Genomic DNA, 27,405 nt, shown 5'->3' on the forward strand with positions numbered 1-27,405 from the left:
GGTCCTCTGTACAAAGCCGACTCTCTGCAAGGTCTTGGTTGGTTACAGAAGGGAGGTTGAGGCGTGGCGGCGACAGACTCAGGAATTCTATTTCACCATTCTCCGGGAATGTACTACACTACTGACCATTGAAATTGCTACACCAAGAAGAAATGCAGATGATAAACGGGTATTCATTGGACAAATATATTATACTAGAACTGACATGTGATTACATTTTGACGCCATTTCGGTGTATAGATCCTTTGAAATCAGTACCCAGAACGACCACCTGTGGCCGTAATAACGGCATTGATACGCCTGGGCAAAGCTTGGGTGGCGTCTACAGGTACAGCTGCCCGTGCAGCTTCAACACGATACCACAGATAATCAAGAGTAGTGACTGGCGTATTGTGACGAGCCAGTTGCTCGACCACCATGGACCTGACGTTTCCAATTGGTGAGAGATCTGGAGAATGTGCTGGCCAGGGCAGCAGTCGAACATTTTCGGTATCCAGAAAGGCCCGTAAAGGACCTGCAACATTCGATCATGCATTATCTTGCTGAAATGTAGGGTTTCGCAGAGATAGAATGAAAGGTAGAGCCACGGGTCGTAACACATCTTAAATGTAACGTCCACTGTTCAATGTGCCGTCAACACGAACAAGAGGTGTCCGAGACGCGTAACCAATGGCACCCCATACCATCACGCCAGGTGATACGCCAGTATGGCGATGACGAATACACGCATCCAATGTGCGTTCACCGCGATGTCGTCAAACGCGGATGCGACCATCATGATGCTGTAAACAGAACCTGGATTCATCCCAAAAAATGACGTTTTGCCATTCGTGCACCCAGGTTCGTAGGTGAGTACACCATCGCAAGCGCTCCTGACTGTGATGCAGCGTCAAGGGTAACCGCCAGCCATGGTCTCCGAGCTGATAGTCCATGCTGCTGCAAATGTCGTCGAACTGTTCGTGCAGATGGTTTTTGTCTTGCAAACGTCCCCATTTGTTGACTCAGGGATCGAGACGTGGCTCCATGATCTGTTACAGCCATGCAGATAAGATGCCTGTCATCTCGACTGCTAGTGATACGAGGCTGTTGGGATCCAGCACGACGTTCCGTATTACACTCCCGAACCCACCGATTCCATATTCTGCTAACAGTCATTGGATCTCGACCAACGCGAGTGGCAAGGTCGCTATACGATAAATCGCAATCGCGATAGGCTACAATCCGACCTTTATAAAAGTCTGAGTTCTAGGAGACTGATGACCTCACATGTTAAGTTCAAATGGCTCTGAGCACTATGGAACTTAACATCTGTGGTCATCAGTCCCCTTGAACTTAGAACTACTTAAACCTAACTAACCTAAGGACGTCACACAACACCCAGCCATCACGAGGCAGAGAAAATCCTTGACCCCGCCGGGAATCGAACCCGGGCGTGGGAAGCGTGAACGCTACCGCACGACCACGAGATGCGGGCTATCCAGTCGGGTTCTACTAAGAGGTCGCCTGGCTATGTCGACCTCCCACTGGAGTTTTATCGGACATTTCGTCCCCTTCTGGCGCCAGTGTTGACGGAAATTTGTTAGGACCTTATGTCACCTTTCGTGTCGATTCTAGCCGGTTTGCTTGATGGTTTCCTCGTTCCCATCCACAAGCCTTAGAGTACCTCACGGATACGAGATTACCGCCCGTTGACGTTACTAAATAGCGATACAAAGGTCTTCATGCGGCTGTTGGCTGCGCGACTTAAACGGACAGCTCGGTACGTGGTTTCTCCCGATTAAACTTCATTGGGAGGTCCCAGTAACATACACACTGCCCTCAGCCGCTGTCGTGACATAATCGATATTGCTCACGCTCGTCGTATGCCTGGACTTTTGGCAGCTCTTAACTTCAGCCAGGCGTTCGATCGAGTCGGTCACGACTTCTTGGAAGGGGTGTTCCACAATATGGACTACCCTGATACTACCGTCGACCTCGTAATGCGTCTCCTTTGTGGAGCTACGTCTCCTGTGTTCTGCAATGCCTGTCTTACTCCTCCTGCCTCGATCCGTCGATCAGTTTGTCACGATTGCCCGCTCTCTGCCCTGGTGTACGCATTTGCCATGGAACCGTTGTTATGCGGTCTCCGTCAACGCCTCTCTGGGATGTCTCTCGGTGACCATGCACTCAGCTGCACTGCAAAAGCAGACGATGTCATCGTTCTTCGTAGCGTGCTGAGGACAGGGAGTCACTGAAGTGGGCTACGACCTACGGCGAAGCTTCTGGTAGCTGGCTTAACGTCCGCAAATCGATCGCTATGTCTATTGGTGTGGGACTTGCTGCCGACAGCGCTGCAGCTTTGCGTGTAGCTGATACTTTCCAGTGCTTAGGACTCGATTTCGCAAGTGATCTGCGGTGGGCAATTGCCCGTAACTGCCGACATCTACTTTCACAACTAGGTTCTGGGCTCTTAGATCACCGTTTACGAGCTCTGGATCTTCTGTAAAGCACACAATAAATATGTAAATGTATATTTGGCATCACGTACCCCCCATGTGGCACAGACACTTCCCATCCCGGAATCAATGGCCCGCCGCATGCTAGTGGCATTCGATTTATTACCACGGCTTGCTGTTCGAGAAAATGCACGAAATCTTTACCCTCGGTTTAGGTCTCTATCATGTGCCTGATAGAGCGGTAGCCCTTTCCATTGGCTCTCACACGACGTTGTGGTGCCGTAGTCGTACTTGACTACGTGCCTTACCAGCGAATTGCTGGGTCCCTTGCGCCACACTCTCTCTCAGCACCTATCCAACTTTCAGAAGTCTCACCGCCCTTCTTTTATTTCCGCCAGTTTTTCCTTGAACTGAGCTACGTCCGTACGGGATACTGCTGGCGCAGTTGGCATCCACGATGTATGGTTTCCTTCAGCAGCACAGCTCACCGAATGTGGTTGAGAATAAGCTTCCCCATGTCGACCGTCGTGTGTGTGTGTGTGTGTGTGTGTGTGTGTGTGTGTGTGTGTGTGTTTGAGGTTTACGGGCGCTAAACAGCGTGGTCATCAGCGCCCAAGCGCAGAGAAACAGGAACACAGGCGGTGAAGGGACGAAGACGGACGCCGTTTGGCGATCGGTGAGCGCTCCTTATCTTAACTCTGACGTCCAGTCTGCATGGTACCTTACTGTCACTGGGAAGAAAGTATGTCTTTCACGCCTCCACGGGAATCACGTAGCAGACCCTTCGTTGTGTGTCAGCTGTGATGTTATGGATAAAGACGGGTGCAGCCTGGAGTGTAGGCCGGCGAGAGGTGTCTGGTTCTTGGTGCGACAGATGAAGTCCCTAATTACCCGTTCGACTCTTCATCAGATACCTACTCAACTGCTCCTCTTTCCGCACGCGGGATAATTCCCGCAAGCGAATACGATCTCCGTCAGGTGGATTTGTTGACATGAAGCGCACTACTTCTTTGCTTATGGCGAGAAAAGTATCCTTGACTTTTGGTAGTTCCTTAATGAACGTCTTTGTGCAATTGACCGCAATCCAAAATACAATTTTTCTCCAATTTCCTCTGCAGTGTCTTCCTTAATCCACCCACGAGCTGGGGTGTTAATGTCATGAATAGCTGATCCTTGCCTTTTCCACAGTTAGAACCGATATATTCACTTGTAATCGGAATGTTCTTCTCGGAAAAACTTTACATTGATAGTTCCAATTCTGCGCTCTTCTCCTCGCGTGACGCCGGCTTCCTAGTGTTCTCGGCGGCATTAATGACAAAAATGTATAAATAATAATAAAAACAAAAGAACGAAAAGAAAAATAAATACACGATGTTCATGGTACCTCAGCTCCATGTTCCCTACGCTTTTCTTGGTTCCTGGAGCGTGCGAACAGGACATGTTGGCCAGGTCTCGGTTTGCGACCCCGGCCCACTTTGCTCGCACCCCTCCATTAGGATGCCGGTAAGTTCCTTGAAGAAAAAAAAATGACTAGCGTAGCTGCCCCTGGATCACGGGATCCCGGGTTCGATTCCCCACCGGGTTGGTGATTTTCTCTTCCCAGGGACTGAGATTTTGTGTTGTCCTCATCATAATTCATGAAAGTGGCTGGATTGGACTGTGTAAAGATTGGCATTTTTTACGGGCGCTGATGACAGCGCAGTGGAGCACCCCACAAACCAATCGTCGTCATCTTCATCCGACAATGCCTCGCAGTTGCCAAACGTCTATGGGATTTGGATATGCGTCGTTACCTTCTCCTGTCCCTTCATTTTGTCCATCTCCTCCTCCTTCCCCTGTCGTGTCCATCACCTCCTAGGCTCTCTTACTAATCACCAGCTCCATCCCCTCTCTCATTCCATGCCCTCCTCTCCCTCTATCCATCTCCTCCTTTCCTCTCTTTGCCCATTTCCTCCTCCCCCTCCCGTCCATCTCCACTTGCCTTCTCTCTCTAATCATGTGATTCGTTTTATTTTTCGCAAAAAACCTTGATTGGGAACTGAAGTCGTTTACAACAAATGGGTAAATCGGTTGGGATCATTGGTTACAGGGTATGAGAGAGACCTCTCCAGCTATTGGATCAGTGAGGATAGTGGCTTCAAAGACAGTATTTCTCATAGTTTTAATCTGAGAATGCTTAAGATTTCAAACTTTCGGACGGTTCACATCCCGTAGTAGTGTTCTGATAAAATGCCGGAAAGCCACAAATACAAATTTCCTGTATCCTGCTGAAACCAACCGCGAGGAAGAAAACAAAATAGCAAATTGTTGTGTATACTAATTTTGTTACAATCTTATATATGTATATGCCGAAGGTGGCTGTCGTGTGTGCGTTAGGCGTGCTTGCTTGTGTGTGTATTTTGACTCTCTCTTTTTTACCGATAAAGGCTGTGGACGAAAGCTTTATGTAAGTGCCTTTTAACTATAGTGTTAATATTCCTAACATATATATATATATATATTAGTTTAAATGACCTTCTATCATAGTTGCGGACAAGAAAACGGATCTGGCATATTTTCACAGAATAGGAAAGCATTGTCTTTCTCAGAATTCGTTTTAACAGAAAATCTGTACATTGCTGCTTAAGAAATTGTGTAGCCTAAGTCCACCCGATTGTCTGTTAGAGTGTCGTGTAAAAAATCTGAAGTAAATCGGTCTAGATCTTAAGAGATTTTTCCAAATCACGTTTCCCCTTTATATATTATATACATTAATAAGCCAAAACATTATGACCACGTCCTTAATATCTTGTTTGTCCGTCTTTGGAAACAGTTTGTTGGTAGGTTTGTGGAGGTATGAGGCATTAGATGTCTGTGCACAGATCATGAAATTCGCGTAATTAAATGGCCGCTGACTTGCGTACGCGATGACGCGCAAGATAACGACGCAGACGGGTTCCATAGGATTTACATAAGGCGAATTTGGTCGCCATGACGTCAACATGAGTTCACTATAACGCTCCTCAAACCACCGTAGCACTGTTCTGACTCAGACACGAAGCATGAAGGGATGCAGGTGGTTCGCAGCTGTCAGTGTGTCTTCGATTACTATCTCTGGTCCCATGTAAGCGCAGGAGAATGTCTCCCACAGCGTAATACTGCGTCCGTCGCGCGCTGCACGTTTCGAGCGATCCAAACCGGCCGTTGTGGCCGAGCGGTTATAGGCGCTTAAGTCTGGAACCACGCGACCGCTATGATTGCAGGTTCGAATCCTGCCTCGGGCATGGATGTGTGTGATGCCCTTAGGTTAGTTAGGTTTAAGTAGTTCTAAGTTCTAGGAGACTGATGACCTCACATGTTAAGTTCAAATGGCTCTGAGCACTATGGGACTTAACATCTGTGGTCATCAGTCCCCTTGAACTTAGAACTACTTAAACCTATCTAACCTAAGGACATCACACACATCCATGCCCAAGGCAGGGTTCGAACTTGCGACCGTAGCGGTCATGCGGTTCCAGACTGAAGCGCCTAGAACCGCACGGCCACACCGGCCGGCAGATATTAAATCCCATAGTGCTCAGAGCCATTTGCACCATTTGAGCAGTTCTATATGCGAAAACACATGCCGGGAGGGAGGTGTTCTGACCATATGCCTTTCCATAACCGCATCCACTGACGCCTGTGGGCTGAGGACAACTCGACGGTATGTCGGTACCGTTTGATTTTCAAGGTCTGTTCGGATGGAGTTGATGTGTATAAGTCTAAAGATATGTAGCATATGTCGGTCTGAATGTTTACTGGAGTATCGCGTAAAAATCTGAAGAAAATTGGTGGTCAAGGAGCTTTCACGATTTTTACCAACAGCATTTCCCTATTTACATTCAACGGACGGAGATCCAATATGTAATAAAAATAAGCGTGAATTCGCAACGTTGTGTCAGAATTTCAAATCAGTCGGTAAAGAACTCTGGGATGCTTAAGATTTTGAAGAAACGAAAAAATACCTTTTTACTTATATAGATTGTTTTTATACAACTATTTCGTTTTTAAATACAGCGCGGACTGTTCTCTACATTGTTATCGCTATGTTATGAATAATATCCGTGCATCGTGAACTAGATGCCTTGTGTTCTTGTGGTTAAGTGCTCAGAGACAATTAGGGAAAATAAATAATCTGATGGTTGAAATCGACAAATACCAGCTTCAGTAGATCAAGTAAATCTACTTGAGGATAGCATCAGAGAGACGCTGTTACTTATCAGGTCTTGACTATCCTGCTGAGCTTATACACGCTGTTCACATATATTTTTACTTTTTCCCTTATATTCAGCAGTCATATTATTTCTTACGGCCAATAGCGTGAAGGTACATGTTAAATGGTATATGTAAATTGCAAAGAAGATCATCCAGCCATTGAAACTTATTCCAAATATTATAACAGTTGAACGAATGAATAAGAAAATATGAATACGGTTGAACTACTATGAAAATCATAGCGAACGCATGATCTTAGGCAAGAAAGAGACAGAGCTAACACCCACCACAGTAGTACAAGTTTATATGCCACTGGCTCCCCAAATGATGAAGAGAATTTTTCAATCAGTTTTTCAACCAGTTTCAGTATGCGATCAGGTAAGCGAAATTACTCAAATAGTTAATAAAGACAAATATTTACTTGTGATGGGAGACTGGAGTTCAACTTTAGGAGAAGTAAAAGAAGCAAATATGCACTTGCGAGTAAAATCTTTGTGACCACCTCCTTAATAGCTTATTGGGCAGATTGTGCGTATAATCGATTCTACAGTTCGTTGGTAGTCCGCGCACAAGTCATGTAATTCCCGCAAATAACTGGCCGCTGATTTGTGTACTCTGTAGGGGCGCTTGATAACGACCCAGATGGGAACCTTCAGATTCACATCAGGCGAATCTGGTGGCCAAGACATTAACGTTATTTCATTATCATACTTCTCGATCAACTGTAGCACGATTCTGGCTTTGGGACACGGAAAATTATACTGCTGAATGATGACATCGCAAGTGCAGCAGAATGTCTGGAATAGCATGTACTGCTCCCAGCAGCCTGCGTCCGTGGCAAGCTACATGTTTAGAGCAACCGTTTGCCTGGATGACGGCGTTTGTGGAGTTGACCATCTACCTGGTGTAGCAAACAGGTGATTAACCCGAAGAGCCGACACTTTTCCAGTGGTACACGGTCCAGTGTCTATGATCCCGAGGCCACGACACTCGTAACGATGCCGTTGGGCTAACATGTAAATACGCAGTAGTCGTCTGCTCAAATGTTCAAATGTGTGTGAATTCCTAAGGGACCAAACTGCAGAGGCCATCGGTATCTAAACTTACGTACTACACTACTGGCCATTAAAATTGCTACACCAAGAAGAAACGCAGATGACAAACGCGTATACATTGGACAAATATACTAGGACTGACATGTGATTACATTTTCACGCAATTTGGGTGCATAGATCCTGAGAAATCAGTACCGAGAACAACCACCTCTGGCCGTAATAACGTCCTTGAAACACCTGTGCATTGAGTCAAACAGAGCTTGGATGGCGTGTACAGGTCGGGCTGCCCATGTAGCTTCAACACGATACCACAGTTAACCAAGTGTAGTGACTGGCCTATAGTGACGAGCCAGTTGCTCGGCTACCATTGACCAGACTTTTCAATTGGTGAGAGATCTGGAGAATGTGCTGGACAGGGCAGCAGTCAAACATTTTCTGTATCCAGAAAGGAACGTACAGGACCTGTAACATGCGGTCGTGCATTATCCTGCTGAAATGTAGGGTTTCGCAGGGATCGAATGAAGGGTAGAGCTACGGGTCGTAATACATCTGAAATGTAACGTCCGCTGTTCAAAGTGCCGCCAATGCAAACAAGAGGTGACTGAGACGTGTAACCAATGGCACCCCATACCATCACGCCGGGTGATACGTCAATATGGCGATGACGAATACACGGTTCCAATGTGCGTTCACCGCAATGTCGCCAAACACGTATGCGACCATCATGATCCTGTAAACAGAACTCGGATTCATCAGAAAAAATGACGTTTTGCCATTCGTGCACCCAGGTTCGTCGTTGAGTACACCATTGCATTGCATGCTGCTGAAAACGTCGTCGAACTGTTCGTGCAGATGGTTGTTGTCCTGCAAACGACCCCATCTGTTGGCTCAGGGATCGAGACGTGGCTACACGGTCCGTTACAGCCATGCGGATAAGATGCCTGTCGTCATCTCGACTGCTAGTGATACGAGGCCGTTGGGATTCAGGACGGCGTTCCGTATTACCTTTCTGAACCTACCGATTCCATATTTTGCTGACAGTCATTGGATCTCGACCAACGCGAGCAGCAATGTCGAGATACGATAAACCGCAATCGCGATAGACTAAAATCCGATCTTTATGAAAGTCGGAAACGTGATGGTACGCATTTCTCCTCCTCACACGAAGCATCACAACAACTTTTCAGCAAGTAACGCCGGTCAACTGCTGTTTGTGTATGAGAAATCGGTTGGAAACTTTCCTCATGTCAGCACGTTGTAGGTGTCGCCACCGGCGCCAACTTTGTGTGAATGCTCTGAAAAGCTAATCATTTCCATATCACAGCATCTTCTTCCTGTCGGTTTAATTACGCGTCTGTAGCACTTTTTCTTCGTGATTTAGCAATTTTAATGGCCAGTAGTGTACTTTAACTTATGCTAAGAACAACACACACACTCCTGTCCGCTGTAGGGCTCGAGCCTTCGACGGGAGGGGCCGCGCAATCCATGACACGGCTCCTCAAACCGCACGGCCACTCCGCGCGGTGCCTGTCTGTTGCGGAGCAACTTCTTCAGCAAATGCGCTGAATGGTGTGGTCCAAAACACACGTGCGTCCACCGGCATTGTGTTCTTTCCACAGAGGGACCAAGGTGGTCTGTCCTACTTTACAGAGCAGACAATCCTTCAAACCCCATGTTCTGTGAAGAGTCGTGGACGTCCAACCACTTAGCACCTCGTAGTAATTTCACTGTCCTACCACAAGATGCTCACGACAGGAGCACGTGAACACTCGACTAGCTTCGTCGTTTTCGAAATACTCGTTCACAGGTTCTCCGTAATAACAATCTGTCCTATGGCAAAGTCGCTTATCTTAGTGGATTTCTCCATCTGCAGCACCTACCTTTGCTACGGAAATCCCCCCAACCGTATCTGCCCGGCTTAACATTTTTCTTACTGCGTCACTTGTGGGTAAAATTTGTGGACGGTAACAGAGGCTTGAGCCCAGTACTTGGGTTCAAATAGATGCGGGTTGCTGTAGTTATATAGAAATGAAGAGGCTTTCACGAGTTAAACTAAAGGAGAACAGAGTCAACTTGACCCCGCACCGGTTCGTGATCATTTTACTAAACAAGTGACAAATGATTTGGCCTCCCCCCCCCCCCCCCCACCATGACCCCTCCGCCAGACGTATGTTGGCTTTTTTCCGGTTTCCTTACTGGTTTGATGCGGCCCGTCACGAATTCATTTCCTTTTCGTACCTCTTCATCCCTGAGTGGCACTTACGCCCGTCATCCTTAATTATTTGTTGGATATGTCCTAATCTTTGTCTTCCCCTTATAGTGTTGTTGTTTGTTGTGGTCTTCAGTCCTGAGACTGGTTTGTTGCAGCTCTCCATGCTACCGTATCCTGTGCAAGCTGCTTCGTCTCCCAGAACGTACTGCAACCTACATCCTTCTGAATCTGCTTAGTGTATTAATCTCTTGGTCTCCCTCTACAATTCTTACGATCCACGCTGCTCTCCAATACTAAATTGATGATCCCTTGATGCCTCACAACATGTCCTACCAAACGATCCCTTCTGCTAGTCAAATTGTGCCACAAACTCCTCTGCTCCCCAATTCTATTCAATACCTCATCATTAGTTATGTGACCTACCCATCAATTCTACGGCATTCTTCTGTAGCACCACATTTCGAAAGCTTAAATTCTCTTCTTGCCCGAACTACACTCCTGGAAATGGAAAAAAGAACACATTGACACCGGTGTGTCAGACCCACCATACTTGCTCCGGACACTGCGAGAGGGCTGTACAAGCAATGATCACACGCATGGCACAGCGGACACACCAGGAACCGCGGTCTTGGCCGTCGAATGGCGCTAGCTACGCAGCATTTGTGCACCGCCGGCGTCAGCGTCAGCCAGTTTGCCGTGGCATACGGAGCTCCATCGCAGTCTTTAACACTGGTAGCATGCCGCGACAGCGTAGACGTGAACCGTATGTGCAGTTGACGGACTTTGAGCGAGGGCGTATAGTGGGCATGCGGGAGGCCGGGTGGACGTACCACCGAATTGCTCAACACATGGGGCGTGAGGTCTCCACAGTACATCGATGTTGTCGCCAGTGGTCGGCGGAAGGTGCAAGTGCCCGTCGACCTGGGACCGGACCGCAGCGACGCACGGATGCACGCCAAGACCGTAGGATCCTACGCAGTGCCGTAGGGGACCGCACCGCCACTTCCCAGCAAATTAGGGACACTGTTGCTCCTGGGGTATCGGCGAGGACCATTCGCAACCGTCTCCATGAAGCTGGGTTACAGTCCCGCACACCGTTAGGCCGTCTTCCGCTCACGCCCCAACATCGTGCAGCCCGCCTCCAGTGGTGTCGCGACAGGCGTGAATGGAGGGACGAATGGAGACGTGTCGTCTTCAGCGATGAGAGTCGCTTCTGCCTTGGTGCCAATGATGGTCGTATGCGTGTTTGGCGCCGTGCAGGTGAGCGCCACAATCAGGACTGCATACGACCGAGGCACACAGGGCCAACACCCGGCATCATGATGTGGGGAGCGATCTCCTACACTGGCCGTACATCTCTTGTGATCGTCGAGGGGACACTGAAAAGTGCACGGTACATCCAAACCGTCATCGAAACCAACGTTCTACCATTCCTAGACCGGCAAGGGAACTTGCTGTTCCAACAGGACAATGCACGTCCGCATGTATCCCGTGCCACCCAACGTGCTCTAGAAGGTGTAAGTCAACTACCCTGGCCAGCAAGATCTCCGGATCTGTCCCCCATTGAGCATGTTTGGGACTGGATGAAGCGTCGTCTCACGGGGTCTGCACGTCCAGCACGAACGCTGGTCCAACAGAGGCGCCAGGTGGAAATGGCATGGCAAGCCGTTATACAGGACTACATCCAGCATCTCTAGGATCGTCTCCATGGGAGAATAGCAGCCTGCATTGCTGCGAAAGGTGGATATACACTGTACTAGTGCCGACATTGTGCATGCTCTGTTGCCTGTGTCTATATGCCTGTGGTTCTGTCAGTGTGATATGTGACGTATCTGACCCCAGGAATGTGTCAATAAAGTTTCCCCTTCCTGGGACAATGAATTCACGGTGTTCTTATTTCAATTTCCAGGAGTGTATTTATCGTCCACGTTTCACTTCCATACCTGGCTACACTCCATACAAATACTTTCAGAAACGACTTCCTGGCACTGAAATCTATACACGATGTTAACAAATTTCTTTTCTTCAGAAACGCTTTCCTTGCCATTCCCAATCTACATTTTATATCCTCTCTACTTCGACCATCATCGGTTATTTTGCTCCCCAAATAGCAAAACTCGTTTACTACTTTGTCTCATAATTCCCGCAGCATCACCCGATTTAATTCGACTCCATTTCATTATCCTCGTTTTGCTTTTGTTGATGTTCATCTTATATCCTCCTTTGAAGACACTGTCCATTCCGTTCAGCTGCTCTTCCAGATCCTTTGCTGTCTCTAACAGAATTACAATGTCATCGGCGAACCTCGAAGTTTTTATTTCTTCTCCATGGATTTTAATTCCTACTCCGAATTTTTATTTTGTTTCATTTACTGCTTGCTCAAAATACTGATTGAATAACATCGAGGAGAGGCTACAACCCTTTCTCACTCCCTTCCCAACCACTGCTTCCTTTTCATGCCCTTCGACTCTTATAACTGCCATCTGGTTTGTGTACAATTAGTAAATAGCCTTTCGCTCCTTGTATTTTACCCCTGCCACCTGCAGAATTTGAAAGAGAGTATTCCAGTCAACATTGTCAAAAGCTTTCTCTAAGTCTACAAATGCTAGAAAAGTAGTATTGCCTTGTATTAATCTATCTTCTAATATAAGTCTTAGGGTCAGTTTGCCTCACGTGTCCCAATATATCTACGGAATCCAAACTGATCTTCCCCGAGGTCGGCTTCTACCAGTTCTTCCATTCGTCTTACAGTATCACTTCATAAAGTGTAATTCAAACTGTGACATAATTGTAAATACTGAGTGCTGCGACGACTCGAAAGACATTTTCCAGTATTAATAATATTTATTTACCAGTAAAATACTTTAACAGTGTATTAGTCCAGTGAAACTGTCAGAAAAAAAGCCTGTACCTTGCAAAAGGTGGGGTAGAAGATTTTATTTTTTTAACTCGTTCATATTGTTGGAAAGGTTAGAAAACCAAGTTTTGCCAACGAAATTTCTCTTGTTAAAACTTTCTGCAGTCAAAAAACTTAGAAAATTTCCGACTTTTTCAGTTTTTTCAAAATATTTCAGTTTCATTTGCTCCTATCGCTTTAACGTATATTTTCTTTTTTAAAGAGCACAAAATTCTCTACAAATTTGATTCTTACTATTTTTTTCTACTCTCAGTATCTAAGGCGCTACAGCGAGTCAAAAAATACTAATTTTTCAAATTTCGAGTAAAGAATAGTTGGTGACAATTTCCACGATGTAATGTTCCGTAGAAAAGATGAAGTTGTGACTCTCCTTTCTTCGTTCAATTCTGTAAAAGCTGGGAGCACTAAAATTACTCCTGCTGATCCTTTAACTCTTTTCCAAAGGATTTGTTTAATGAAACAGAGAAGAAGAGTTAAAAGCCTTTCTTGAAATATGAACTTGCTCCTTACCCAATGTCCCTATTCTCAGAAAAAAGCATGCGAAAAGGAACAAAATCTCCATTCTACAATGCCTTTGTTCCAGTGGAAGATGTGAAGTCTGGTGGACCGAGTAAATTATTTGTCATTGATGAAGGGTACCTTATCCACAAAGTGACTTGGACTCGAAATGTTTGCTTCAAGTCAATAGCTCAAAGCTATGTTTCTTACCTGCAACGTTATTTTGGATCTCAATTTGCTATTGTATTTGATGCGTATCCATGTGAAGGAGACAAATGCGACACAAAGAGTGCTGAGATGATTCGTAGGTCCAAACAACATTCTTCGGTTGACGTTGTGGTTGAATCAGAGATGGTGAACCAAGTCCCTCAGGGCAAGTTCTTGTACAACGAACCAAACAAGATGCGTTTGATCACACTTCTTAAAATGGAATTTCTGGAGTGTAGCATTGAAGTGCACCAAGCACAAGAAGATGCTGACGTTATAATTGTAACATCTGCCATTCCAAGAACCAAAGATTTTGGAAGTGTTGTCATTGTAGGAGAAGATGTTGACCTGCTTGTGCTCATGACCGGTTTGGGGCAAGGTATTGAAAACTTATTTTTCTTAAAGCCAGGAAGAGGAAATGCAGAAGACAAGTGGTTTTCCACTGCATCTTACAAGTTTGACAGTGAATATATTCTGTTCACTCACGCCTGTAGCTGATGTGATACAACATCTGCTTTTTTTTGGTCAAGGAAAAATTAAGTGCTGCAATATTGTTGCGAAAAATGAACACCTAACCTCAGCGCTTTGCACGTTCAATAAACCACATGCTACCCGTTAAGAAATAATAACTGCAGGAGAACACGTTACTATCGCACTGTATAGTGGAGGTGTCAGCAGTCTCACACACTTGACCATTTGGGTGCCAGCTATTCGCCAAGTCTGCCACAAAAAGCAAACTGAATCTTGCACGGTTGCCACCTACACAAGATGCTGCACAACATCATTCGTTGCGGACTTACCAAGAAGTCCAAAGTTGGATGGGAAACAGGGAACCTCCTGAGAAATGTGGCTGGAATCACAGTGACCACGGTCCAACACCCGTTATAATGAGCCAAGATCCAGCACCTGAAACACTTCTTCACATTGTTTCATGCTCATGCAAGCTGAACTGTGGCGGAGCGTGCTCCTGCAGAAAAGTGGGTTTGAAATGTTCTTCAATTTGCAAGAAATGTATTGGGGTCAACTGTGAAAACGGGCCAAAATTTTTATATGAAGACAGTGAAGATGTTATGGAGGATATTGAGGAAACCGCTGACGAAACCAACGAACTTGCTTAGGCTGGCTCGCTGTTTAAAGAATAGGTCAATCTGGGATCAACTCTATGCACAGACCCTGAATCCGTAACTCAAGGTATTTCTGGTGACACTGAGGAACCTGGCCTATCAAAACGTTGGAAGTGATGCTCATATCTGTCTCAAGTGCGCTTAAGTGCAATATTACAAGTATTACACACCCAGAACTGTCAACATTTTTTAGTAACTGACAGTGCACTTTAATTGTAATAAAGCTACTTATTTGTATTTGTCAACTGTGTGGCTTTTATACACAAGAATAATTACCTACCTAATTAGGTTGCTTATTGCAGCTAATAATAGTTCAGTTTCCTTAGACAATTTATTTTGTGTGCGTGTGTATGGGTGTGTGTGTTTATGTCTCTTAATGATGTATTTTTATATTTATAATTTTACAAATACCAGGGCTGAGGTGGCCCATAGTGAACTTCAGGTAGTGATGTAAGAATCACAATAGTTGGGGGCCCAGCAACCTTCATGTTGCAAACAGAGAAATTGAACACCTGAAAGTGCGGTGGTAAATTCCAAAATATAACATGATGTATAACGTATTCATACTACACAAACAAAAACTGAAAAAATTGTGTTCAAAAATGAGGTATCTTTCCACTGTGCTCAAAATTTGAAAAATTGGTATTTTTTGAGGCGCTGTAGCGCCTTAGATATTTGGAGTAGAGAAAAATGGCAAAAGTCAAATTTGAAGAGAATTTTGTGCTCTTTAAAAAAGAAAATAGACGTTAAAGCGATAGGAGCACATGAAACTGAGATATTTTGAAGAAACTGATAAAAGTCCGATATTTTCGAAGTTTTTTGACTGCAGAAAGTTTTCCCAACGAAATTTTGTTGTCAAAACTCGGTTTTCTAATCTTTCCAACCCTATGAACGAGTTGAAAAAATAAGCTCTTCTACCCCACCTTTTGCAAGGTATATCTACTATTTGACTGGACTATATATATTTAATTAAGCTAGACAACACTGGAACATACGACACAGTAACAATGATAGTAACACTCGGTTATAAATAACCTGAATTATCGTTTAGCCTGCGAAAGCGCAGCATTGTAAATAACATCGCTCGCTTGTTAGCCTTCCATGAGTTTTAACGAACTTGTGTATTCCTTGACTTTAGCATTGTTTTTTTCCCTATAGTAGACTTGACTAACAAAAGACATATTTTTAAAGGTGTATATCTACTGTTAAAAAAAGCAACAGCCGCCATTGCTGCGAGATATCAGAAATATTAATTTTTGTCAAAATTGAAACTAATGAGCCCTCGGACACAATTTTTTAGTTTTTTTAGACAAACGGTCACTGAACCAAGCAGACAGGTTTAAAACTGCAATTTTTGTCAATATACGCGCTTGTAAGAAGCTGAATATGTACTGTAATAGATGAGCACTGAGAATAAAGTTTTTATGAAATAATAACTGTTATCTTAGACGGTAAAATTTTTCTCATTTCAGAAGTTAGTATTACCCTCATCTTTCCTCTCTTAGTAATTACGATACAAACTGCGAGCAAGCAGATGAGTTAGGATTTTGAATGCTAGGTAGCACAGTGCGATACCTGTTTAATAACACGGTCTTTTGGAATGAACAGATTCTCTTTTGTGAAAAGCGAAGATTTGAGAAATTTGCCGTTACCATCATAGACCATCATAATTGTTCAGAATCGTATCCGTCAAACTTGCTCTTGAAAAACAGCGTCAAGAATTTTTCAGAGCTACATTACGACGCAGATCTTGAAAAGCTCTTTATTACACTGGCTGCTAAGAAGAACTTTAATTTTGGGTGCACTCGAATGCACTCCGGAGACGCCACGCATTACTGCAAAATTAATAACATATTCTTTTTCAGCCAAGAAGACAGTAATTAGGATCCACAGCACTAAATATAGTATTTATGATGAAACATTCAATTTCAATTCTCATATTCAAAGGTAACACCAAAGGACAGATTTATTTAAATTATGTAATACTAGGAAGGAAAGAGGACCTGGTAAGCGTAGGAAACAGTAGTTGCAGTCAATTTTGCAACGGAAAAGTTTCGAAACTGCCTGTATGTTTATTCTTTTTGCTCTTATCAGGAATACTTAGTAATTTTTCTAGTGGCCAAGGGAGAGCCATTAGACCCTACAGTTTTACCCTCTACAGTTCCTTCAAGTACCATGGAAGTTATTCGTTGATGTCTTACCACAAATTCTATTATAGTATACATTCTTCTTTTCAATGTATCCCATATATTTCTCTTCTCGCCAGTTCAGCAGATAACCTCTTCATTTCCAGTGTTATCAATCCACCTACCTTTGACGTCTGTGGAAGGACAGGGATGCCGTCTTTATCTGTGCTAGTCTGCTTGTTCTGTCCTCCTTGCTTCAACCGCCGCCTGTTTCTACGCTTTCAAGGTAGCAAAATTCCTTCATGTTGTAAGTTGCTCTCTATATTTTGTTTCTGTCTGTAATTTAGGCCAACTTTTCCTACCACTCTATAAAATCTACGAATTGCCAAAAACTATGCTATCACAAATTGTTAGTCAACTTACACTCCTATGATGACCGTTGACCAAACCGAACCGATTTGAACTGAACTGTAACTGATCTGGATGCAGCTTTTCTTTGTATTAAATGCGCAATGAAAGTAAAACAGTTATCTGGACCTAATCAAAATTGCCACTTACCTCGCTTCTTGACAACTTTGTTGCAGATTTCTCGAAAGCACAACAGCAGACAGCAAGCAGGCAGCGACTAAGCTAAATTTCTATTTCTAGATACATGTTCGAACTGTCGCATCTGGTAATGCGTAATGACAAACAGTGGGAGGGGGGGGGGGTGCTGCTACAGGGTGAAACAGAGGAAACGCATGGTTTTCACTATTGGATTGGGACACGGTTTGATGAAAATAATAAAAAAGGAGATAGACTTTTTAAAGCAGTTTTGAAATATATGTACTGTAATTCTGTCAGAGACAGCAAGGGACTTGGAAGAGCAGTTGAACGGAATGGACAGTATCTTGAGAGGAGTATATAAGATGAACCCCAACAAAAGCAAAACGAGGATTATAGAATGTAGTCGAATTAAGTCAGGTGATGCTGAGGGAGTTAGATTAGGAAATGAGACACTTAAAGTAGTAAAAGACATAACTGATGATGGTCGAAGTAGAGAGGATATAAAATGTAGACTGGCAATGGCAAGGAAAACGTTTCTGAAGAAGAGAAATTTGTTAACATCAAGTATAAATTTAAGTGTTAGGAAGTCATTTATGAAAGTATTTGTATGGAGTGTAGCCATGTATGGAAGTGCAACATGGACGATAAATAGTTTGGACAAGAAGAGAATAGAAGCTTTCGAAATGTGGTGCTACAGAAGAATGCTGATGATTAGATGGGTAGATCGCATTACTAATGAGGAAGTATTGAATAGGATTGGGGAGAAGAGACGTTTGTGGCACAACTTGACCAGGAGAAGGGATCGGTTGGTAGGACATGTTCTGAGGCATCATGGGATCACCAATTTAGTATTGGAGGGCAGTGTGGAGAGCAAAAATCGTAGAGGGAGACCAAGAGATGAATACACTAAGCAGATTCAGAAGGATGTAGGTTACAGTAGGTACTGGGAGATGAAGAGGCTTGCACAGGATAGATTAGCATGGAGAGCTGCATCAAACCAGTCTCAGCACTGAAGACTACTACAACAACAACAATTAGGTTCGAAAAATAATGTCTTGGATATGACGTCCTTCTTGCTGGATACAAATTTGGATCCCCTCCCGAAAGTTACGCATGGCTCTCTCCAACATTTCATTCGGTATGGCTTCAGTTTCCTGACGAATGGAATTCTTCAGGTCATCGATTGTGCGAGGCTTTTTCATGTAGACTTTTGAATTTAAATATCCCCACAAAAAAGTCGCATAGCGACAGCTCGGGTGTGCGAGGGGGCCAGTAAACATCACCATATCTCGAAATAACGTCGTGGGAACATTCGTCGAACCACTCCCTGGGATGCTCTCGCAGTGCGGGCTGTGGCACCGCCCTGTTGGAACCATATATCTCTGATGGTCATTTGACGCCTTTCAAGTTTTGGAGGAAGAAAGGTGTTAAACATTTTAACACAGCGCGCTGTTGTCACAGTAACTGCAGTTCCTTCCTCTTCAAAACAATAGCGTCCAACAGTCCCCATATTTGAAATGCACCACCACACTTATTTTTAAACCAAGAAAAAAATGAAACGAAATCTAATGTCAGGTAGCTAGATGATGTCTGGAACATGCGCTAGTTGCATGAAAGTTTATAACAGAATACCGAAATGCCTGGAGACGTCCGTAGGAGGCCTTTATCCAAAAATGGGTGTCAAATTGATGATGATGATGATGATGATGATGATGATGGTGATGACTTAAAAGTTCTTGATTGTCCTCCCTGTAGTGCTTACCTGCTTCAGCTTTTGTGCTGGAGACATGTGTGTTTAGAGTACTGTGGTGTTTCTGTTATTTGAGGGGGGAGGGTAGATGCTATCTGTTCAAGACTCCCGTTCCCGACCACTTCAAAAATAACAAATATCCTGGTCCAGATAAAATGTCCATGAAGTAGGTGCCCAGCACACAAAATCGCCGAATATGCTGAACTGATAATGGTTAAAACTGTATTTATGATCCTAAATTTGCGTCTCTAAGAATAAATTCTTCCGTACCTAAAAACTTGCAGTTCGGAGAATAACGCTCATATCACAGGACTTCATGCAAACGTGACGTCATCTTGACGTCACACGCAATATCGACAATCGATGCGCTAGGCGCCATATACATTTTGGCATATGTAGCCGTTTCGTACCATAACTTACAGTACACGGTTTCGAGGCAACGGTGCATTGTATATGTATCACTAGCATGTCATTAAATGGTAGTTAATAACGTATCAACGATATAAGCCTTGAAGAGGTGCTGTAATAACAGAGACATGAGGCAAAAGTTAAATGAGTAAGTCATACCGTAATGAATAATGTCGTCGTTTACTGAGTCGAAGCATGAAGTTTCGCATTCTGTTATTTGCTAATTTTTTTTCATCTTAGTGTCATTAACACAATGTCAGACTTTCTTATGAATTTAATACAACTGTGTCCTGCAACATACCGGTCACTGAAACTGACAACGGCCGGGAGAGTGGGGTGCTGATCATTGGCCCCTCCGTATCCTCGTTCGGTGATGTCTGAGGGCTGAGGATGACACGGAGGCCGGTCGGTACCGTTGGGCTTTCAAGGCCTGTTCAGACGGTGTTTGTTTGTTTTGTGTTCTGCAGTATTGGATGTTATTTGACATTTCCGTACGATTAGTGAACGAGGGATGCAATAAGTATTTCGCTGTTTACTTCCGTATACGTGGCTGTTGCTGAGTGTGTGATTAGACAGGAACCTAAGAGGACATCTTTAATTGCTGCGACTGAAACGAGCAACAATTGCATTCGTATTCTTCCTCTTTACTAATGTTTCGCTCTTTACTTCCCAATTCGTGGCGATTTCCGGAGGTGTGGTTAGGCAAGAAACTAAGAGGACATCTTAAATTGGTGCGAGTGAAACAAGGAGCGATAACATTCATATTCTTCCTTGTCACAAAACTTTCGCGGGTAACACTCATTTCACAAGACTTCCTGCAAACCAATAGCGATGTCGGTTGGTATGTTTCTGATGTTAACGGCACTTGTGAGCTGTTTCCAGTGCAAGAAAGGCTCGCATCGAATGGTCGATAGCAGTTCATGCGGCTGTCGACATTAAATGTGGCGTCAAAATGACGTCACGTTTTCAGGTAGTCTTGTGAAATGAATGCTACCCAATATATACGTAGACAGGGCGGGGCAAATAAAAGTGACCCGGAGAACAAGTTCGAAGGTACAAAGAAACACAGCAGAGGAAAGGAAATGCAGTAATAGCCTGACCATAGCAGATGTTGAAAGTAACTACCATTCATCTCTTGCCACATTTGGGCCCTGGTTCCCTGATTAGCAAGCTGCTGAAGGCGGATCTAAGCTGGACTATTGGAACTGCTGCAGTATCATACGAAATATTATGCTGGAGTTCTTGAAGACTGTGAGGGTTGTTGCGATACACCTTACAAAATGGTTCAAATGGCTCTGAGCACTATGGGACTTAACATCTGTGGTCATCAGTCCCCTAGAACTTAGAACTACTTAAACCTAACTAACCTAAGGACATCACACACAGCCATGCCCGAAGCAGGATTCGAACCTGCGACCGTAGCGGTCACGCGGGTCCAGACTGAAGCGCCTAGAAGCGGATACACCTTCCAGTTGAGGGCTCCCCACACAAAGTAATCGCACACTGACATGTCAGGTGATCTGGGTGGCCAGCTAGGACTGCGACCTGACTCTGTCAGTTGTGGAGATTGTGTAAATGTGCTCCAAGATTTGGTCGGCTGCGTAAGCAGTTGCTCCATCCTGTTGGAAGTAACTATAAGTCTTTTTCTTCTCCGTTAATGCTGCCGCAAATTGTTTCCAAATGTTGGCAATGTAACGCGCTGAAGTCAGCATCTGCTGAAAGAAGATGTGACAAACAATTCTGCGTGTAGACACTGCACGCCAAATCCCAACCTTATGGTCATGCAACGATGATTCGTGGAAGCTGTGCGGATTCTCCACTGCACAGAACCTGTAATTCCGTGAATTGGCATAACCACTCAGGCGCAACCAGGCTTCATGAGACATAAAGAACAGATCCATGTCCATGTCATTCATTGTTATCTCAGTGAAACGCCACTCAAAAAAATGGAGGCGCTGAGGAGCAACTGCTGGTTTCAATGCAAAAAAATGGTCCTGAGCACTATGGGACAACATCTGAGGTCATCAGTCCCCTAAAACTTAGAACTACTTAAACCTAACTAACCTAAGGACATCACACACATCTATGCCCGAGGCAGGATTCGAACCTGCGACCGTAGCTGTCGCGCGGTTCCAGACTGAAGCGCCTAGACCCGCTCGGCTACAACGGCTGGCTTTTAATGCGTGAACAACAGACGCTCGGTAGGGATACATGTGCAGGTCCAGGTAGAGTATTTGTCTTCTTGTTCGACATGATACGCCAGTCTCTTGCGACAGGCATCGGTTTGATTTGGTAGTACTCTGAAGCATTTCTGATGAACTACAGCCATATTTTCTAGTTTGCGGGCACTTTTCGAATTCTTTTGATTTTTCAAATCAGATCCTGTCTGATGCCATTTTCGGACTAAGCGTAGCATTGGACTCTTTGCTGGCACTTTGACGCCATTTAACGTCTCAGCAAACAACTGACCACACCGTTTCCACGACTTTGTTGTCAGATAATTTTCCACAACGACCACCCCACTGTGAGTACCGTCGTCCCCTTTGCGCTGCTCCACACACACTGACACAGCCCGCACTTCGCTCTGAGCCGTCGTGGATCACCTGGCAAGCGTACACGTGGTATATGGTAACATGCATACGTTCACGTCCAATCGCGTCCACACGTCTGGGCCACTTTTATCTGCCCCACCCTGTATATTCCAAGGTATAAACGTCTATTCCAGTTCCACGAAACATTTTTCACATTAAATAAAAATATTTAATTACACGTGATAAACTGAAGGTTCATATCCTTCCAAAACTACCCACGAGAAAGGGGAAGTGCTGGGAAAACTCGACTTCTGTTACATTCTTGAAAAAAGGTACTACATACAGCGCGCTTTGTAAATCCCTGCCTATACTTCTAAGTAATTCAATCAAAATTAATGTTTGGGATTGGTTCATAAAATAATTTGGCCTGATGCAACATAAACCATTATGTCAATCTGAGACTGACTCGTACAGCGTCGAATTCACATATTTAGCGTTGAATTCACATATTTAGTGGATGGTACTGGTCCCCGAACGTTCTCTGCTGGTAGATCCATTGTGATGCTGCCGTCGCACATTAGAAACGTGTATTCCTCGTCGCCAGACTGGCGTATCACCCGGCGTGATGGTATGTGGTGCCATTGGTTACACGTCTCGGTACCTCTTTGCTCGCATTGAGGGCACTTTGAACAGTGGACGTTACATTTCAGATGTGTTATGACCCGTGGCTCTACCTGCGAAACCCTACATTTCAGCAGGATAATGCACGATCTCATGTTGCAGGTCCTGTACGGGCCTTTATGGATACAGAAAATGTTTGACTGCTGCCCTGTCCAGCACATCCTCCAGATCTCTCACCAATTGAAATCGTCTGGTCAATGGTGCCCGAGCAACTGACTCGTCACAATACGCCAGTCACTACTCTTGATGAACTGTGGTATAGTGTTGAATCTGCATGGGCAGCTGTACACGCCATCCAAGCTCTGTTTGACACAATGCCTAGGCGTATGAAGGCCGTTATTACGGCCAGAGGTGGTTGTTCTGGGTATTGATTTCTCGGGATCTATGCACCCAAGTGGCGTGAAAATGTCAGTTCTAGTATAATATATTTGTCCAATGAATACCCGTTTGTCATCTGCAGTTTTTCTTGTTGTACCAGTTTTAATGGCCAGTAGTGTAGATACACGAGAGGGAATCCTACCAACAGACACAACAAACGAGTGTGTAATCTACTTGTAAACATTGTCTGACCGTAGCATTACCGTCGGTATTACTTATTAATGTCACTGTGTTGTGTCCTTTTTTATATATCGAATAAGTGTTTTGATAAAAAGTAACCATTCAACAGCTGTTTTCGTATAATTTACGTCAACAGAAGTATTTTTACCCGTCAGAGTGCTCTTGCTAAACTGGTTATTACTTCCGTTTCATTTTAGGTCAGTCAGTTCATGCGTTTCATTAAAAGATACTGTGTCAGTATAAGTATCTTTTAACTGGCTAAATGATGACAGTTAATGGAGGCAAAGTAAATAAATAAAGTATTGACATATCTTGATGTTTCGCATTGGAAGCACAAATCAGTAACTACTCTAAATCAACAAATGTCATTGTAGAATTAATAACGTTGTTAAATAGTTGTATCTCTCGTTTGTTTACGATCTTCATTTTCTTAGGTTAAACCTGTTGCTTAATTTAATCTGGTATAACTATATAGTCTCAATGTTGGTATTACTGCCAGAGGAAGGAATGAGTATTCCCAATAATCAGTAGCTCGTCAATTATAGTGTTGAGGTGATTGTTAGAAAAGAGCATTCTCATTCCGGCTTCCGCAAAGTGCGAAGTGCGCGCTGTAATTCGCTACCTAAATGCTAAGGTCATGAACGCCGCTGGGATTCATCGCGAAATACTTTCAGTTTATGGAGAGGACGTAATGTTAAGGCAGCATGTGACGAAATGGGTACGGAATTTCAGTTCTGGAAGGACGGCAATTCTTGATGAAAACAGAAGCGGAAAGCCATCTGTTGTGACTGATGTGGTACCAAAAATTGAAGAACATCTTCTCTATGATCGCCGTTCGACAATTGACGACCTGCATGCAGTTTCTCCAAACATTTCACGGGCTGTTGTTCATGAAATCGTAACTGATCGACTAAATTATCCCAAGTTGTGTGGTCGATGGGTGCCCGAGATGCTTACCGAAGCACACAACATGAGCAGCGTTAAGTGCCGGTCACGAATTTCTTAACCGTTTTGACACTGAAGGCGAGGCTTTGTTCAACTCTGTGGTGACAAGAGATGAAACTTGGGCTTCTCACATACTCCAGAGAGCAAACGACAATCAATGCAGTGGCGCCATACTCATTCTCCTTCAGTCAAAAAATTCGAAACTCTGCAAAGAGTGAGGAAAATCATGGTGCCAGTGTTTTGGGACTGGAAAAGGGTTCTGCTCGTTGAGTTTTTGGAAAGAGGTGAAACAATTACTGCTGCAAGATATTGTGCGACCGTGAAGAAACTTCGTGACAAACGTCACGGGATGCTGACAACTGGAGTCTGTCTCCTTTATGACAATCCGCTTTCACACGCCGCTCATGCAACGCAGGAGTTGTTGAGTTCGTTTGGTTGGGATGTTTTAATCCATCCCTCTCACAGCCCCAGTGACATTCACGGAACACTTTCGTGGACGACAACGAGATGAAAATCAAAGTAAAGATTGGCTGAAAAAGGCGGCGGGGGACGTCCAAGACATGGGAATCAAAAAACTCGTCCCACGAATGATCAAATGTATTGAGGTAAATGGTGATTACGTGGAAAAATAATGCACGTAAATTTTATTAAAATAAATTGATTTTTTGTACTTCAAAAACTTTTGTAACCTTACTTTCCGGATTAGCCTCGGAAATTCTTATTATCTACATTTCTGACTTATTGTCTGCTTTGTGTTTTTATTCAGTACCTTAACAGAAGCATTTCTGTCGCAACACTCATTACCAAAATATTCACATTGATTGGTGAACTCTGAATTTAGGTATCAAACTACAGGGTGGCGCACGGAATGTGTTACCATTTTGTTTTTGAATATAAACTTTATTCTCAATACAATCTGAAAGGAACATATACTACAATGAGGATCCTTCCATGGAGACTTGTTCTAACTCAGCACATTCTCAATATGTCCACCATTTCGTTTCCTAACTTCCTTCAAACGAACAATGAAGTTTACCCTACGGCTCATGTCTTGCATATTTTCACTGCAAAGCTTGAAGAATAAGTCTTCTGAGCTCCATTAAATCACGTGGACGTTTCGGGAAAATTTTTTCCTTTAGGTACCTCCAAAGGAAAAAGTCGCATGGATTGAGATCTGGACTATTGGGGGGCATTTTGTCCGTCACTGAAGCGACCTGGAAACCTGAGTGAAATGATCCGCATGTCGAAATGCTCGCGAAAAAACTCCAACACAGTGTTTGCAGTATGTGGCCTTGCTCCATCTTGCATGAACCACTGCGTGTTGAAGGGCAAAGACAGTAGCAAGAATCTGTGGAATGAAGCTTTTGCGAAGCATGCTCAAATAACGCTCGCTATTCACAGTTTCTTCAAAGAAAAAGGGCCCAATAAGTCCGTGACTGGAAATGGCTGCCCACGCTGTAATCCTCGGAGCATAATGTTGCCGTTCATGAAGCACTTGTGGGATTTCAGTGGCCCACAAGCGTACATTGTGTTTGTTAACCACACCGTCTATATGAAGATGCGTCTCGTCTGAAAACAAACGTTGTTGAGAGTTTCTTCCCTATCCTCCGCCCACTGAGCAAACAGTAGTCTCTGCTGCTTGTTTTCTTCAGTCAGCTTCTGTGCACAGGTCATCTTGTATAGGTAAATGTGGAGGTTACTTTTAAGAATGCGTTGTACGGAGCGTCTGGATATTCCCAGTTGCACTGCTGCCTTTCTACACGATTTCCCGGGACTTCTCTGTGCAGCAACTCATACCGCTTCAATATTCTCCGGCGAACAAACAGGCTTAGGCCGGGGTCGCTTCGCTTCCAATACTGTTCCTTCCTTTACAAATTCATCGTACAACCTGTGGATTGTCTTCTTGCAAGAGACCCATCGTAAGTTAAACTGTTGTCGAAAACACCTCTGAATCACAACAAGGCTTTTCGTTTCATGAAAAAGTAACGTAATTGCCGATCGTTGCTGTGTCGTCAGTCTTCCATTGTCAGCCATTGCTGCTTACTTGTCTCCTAGCGGCAGTATCGTGAATTACACGTCATTTTGTAACTCATTTGTTTTTCCAAGCTCTCCTGGTACTGCTGTAGAGATCCCGGCGGGATATCTCATTGTTGTTGTTGTTGCTGTTGTCTTCAGTCCTGGGACTGGTTTGATGCAGCTCTCCATGCTACTCTATCCTGTGCAAGCTGCTTCATCTCCCAGTACCTACTGCAACCTACATCCTTCTGAATCTGCTTAGTGTACTCATCTCTCGGTCTCCCTCTACGATTTTTACCCTCCACGCTGCCCTCCAATGCTAAATTTGTGATCCCTTGATGCCTCAAAACATGTCCTACCAACCGATCCCTTCTTCTAGTCAAGTTGTGCCACAAACTTCTCTTCTCCCCAATCCTATTCAATACCTCCTCATTAGTTACGTGATCTATCCACCTTATCTTCAGTATTCTTCTGTAGCACCACATTTCGAAAGCTTCTATTCTCTTCTTGTCCAAACTATTTATCGTCCATGTTTCACTTCCATACATGCTTACACTCCATACAAATACTTTCGAAATGACTTCCTGATACATAAATCTATATTCGATGTTAACAAATTTCTCTTCTTCAGAAACGCTTTCCTTGCCATTGCCAGTCTACATTTTATATCCTCTCTACTTCGACCATCATCAGTTATTTTACTTCCTAAATAGCAAAACTCCTTTACTACTTTAAGTGTCCCATTTCCTAATCTAATTCCCTCAGCATCACCCGATTTAATTTGACTACATTCCATTATCCTCGTTTTGCTTTTGTTAATGTTCATCTTATATCCTCCTTTCAAGACACTGTCCATTCCGTTCAACTGCTCTTACAAGTCCTTTGCCGTCTCTGACAGAATTACAATGTCATCGGCGAACCTCAAAGTTTTTACTTCGTCTCCATGAATTTTAATACCTACTCCAAATTTTTCTTTTGTTTCCTTTACCGCTTGCTCAATATACAGATTGAATAACATCGGGTAGAGGCTACAACCCTGTCTCACTCCTTTCCCAACCACTGCTTCCCTTTCATGCCCCTCGACTCTTATTACTGCCATCTGGTTTCTGTACAAATTATAAATAGCCTTTCGCTCCCTGTATTTTAAGCCTGCCACCTTTAGA

At 44.1% G+C, this 27,405-nt stretch overlaps 1 protein-coding gene across 6 annotated transcripts in view; it reads left to right on the forward strand.

Moving 5' to 3' along the window:
* LOC126282049 (glycine receptor subunit alpha-3) overlaps nt 1-27,405 on the forward strand; it is a 692,635-nt gene that overhangs the window by 176,292 nt on the left and 488,938 nt on the right. The window lies entirely within an intron of this gene.

Source organism: Schistocerca gregaria, chromosome 7 (genome assembly GCF_023897955.1).
Source record: "Schistocerca gregaria isolate iqSchGreg1 chromosome 7, iqSchGreg1.2, whole genome shotgun sequence".
Taxonomy (NCBI): Eukaryota; Metazoa; Arthropoda; class Insecta; order Orthoptera; family Acrididae; genus Schistocerca; species Schistocerca gregaria.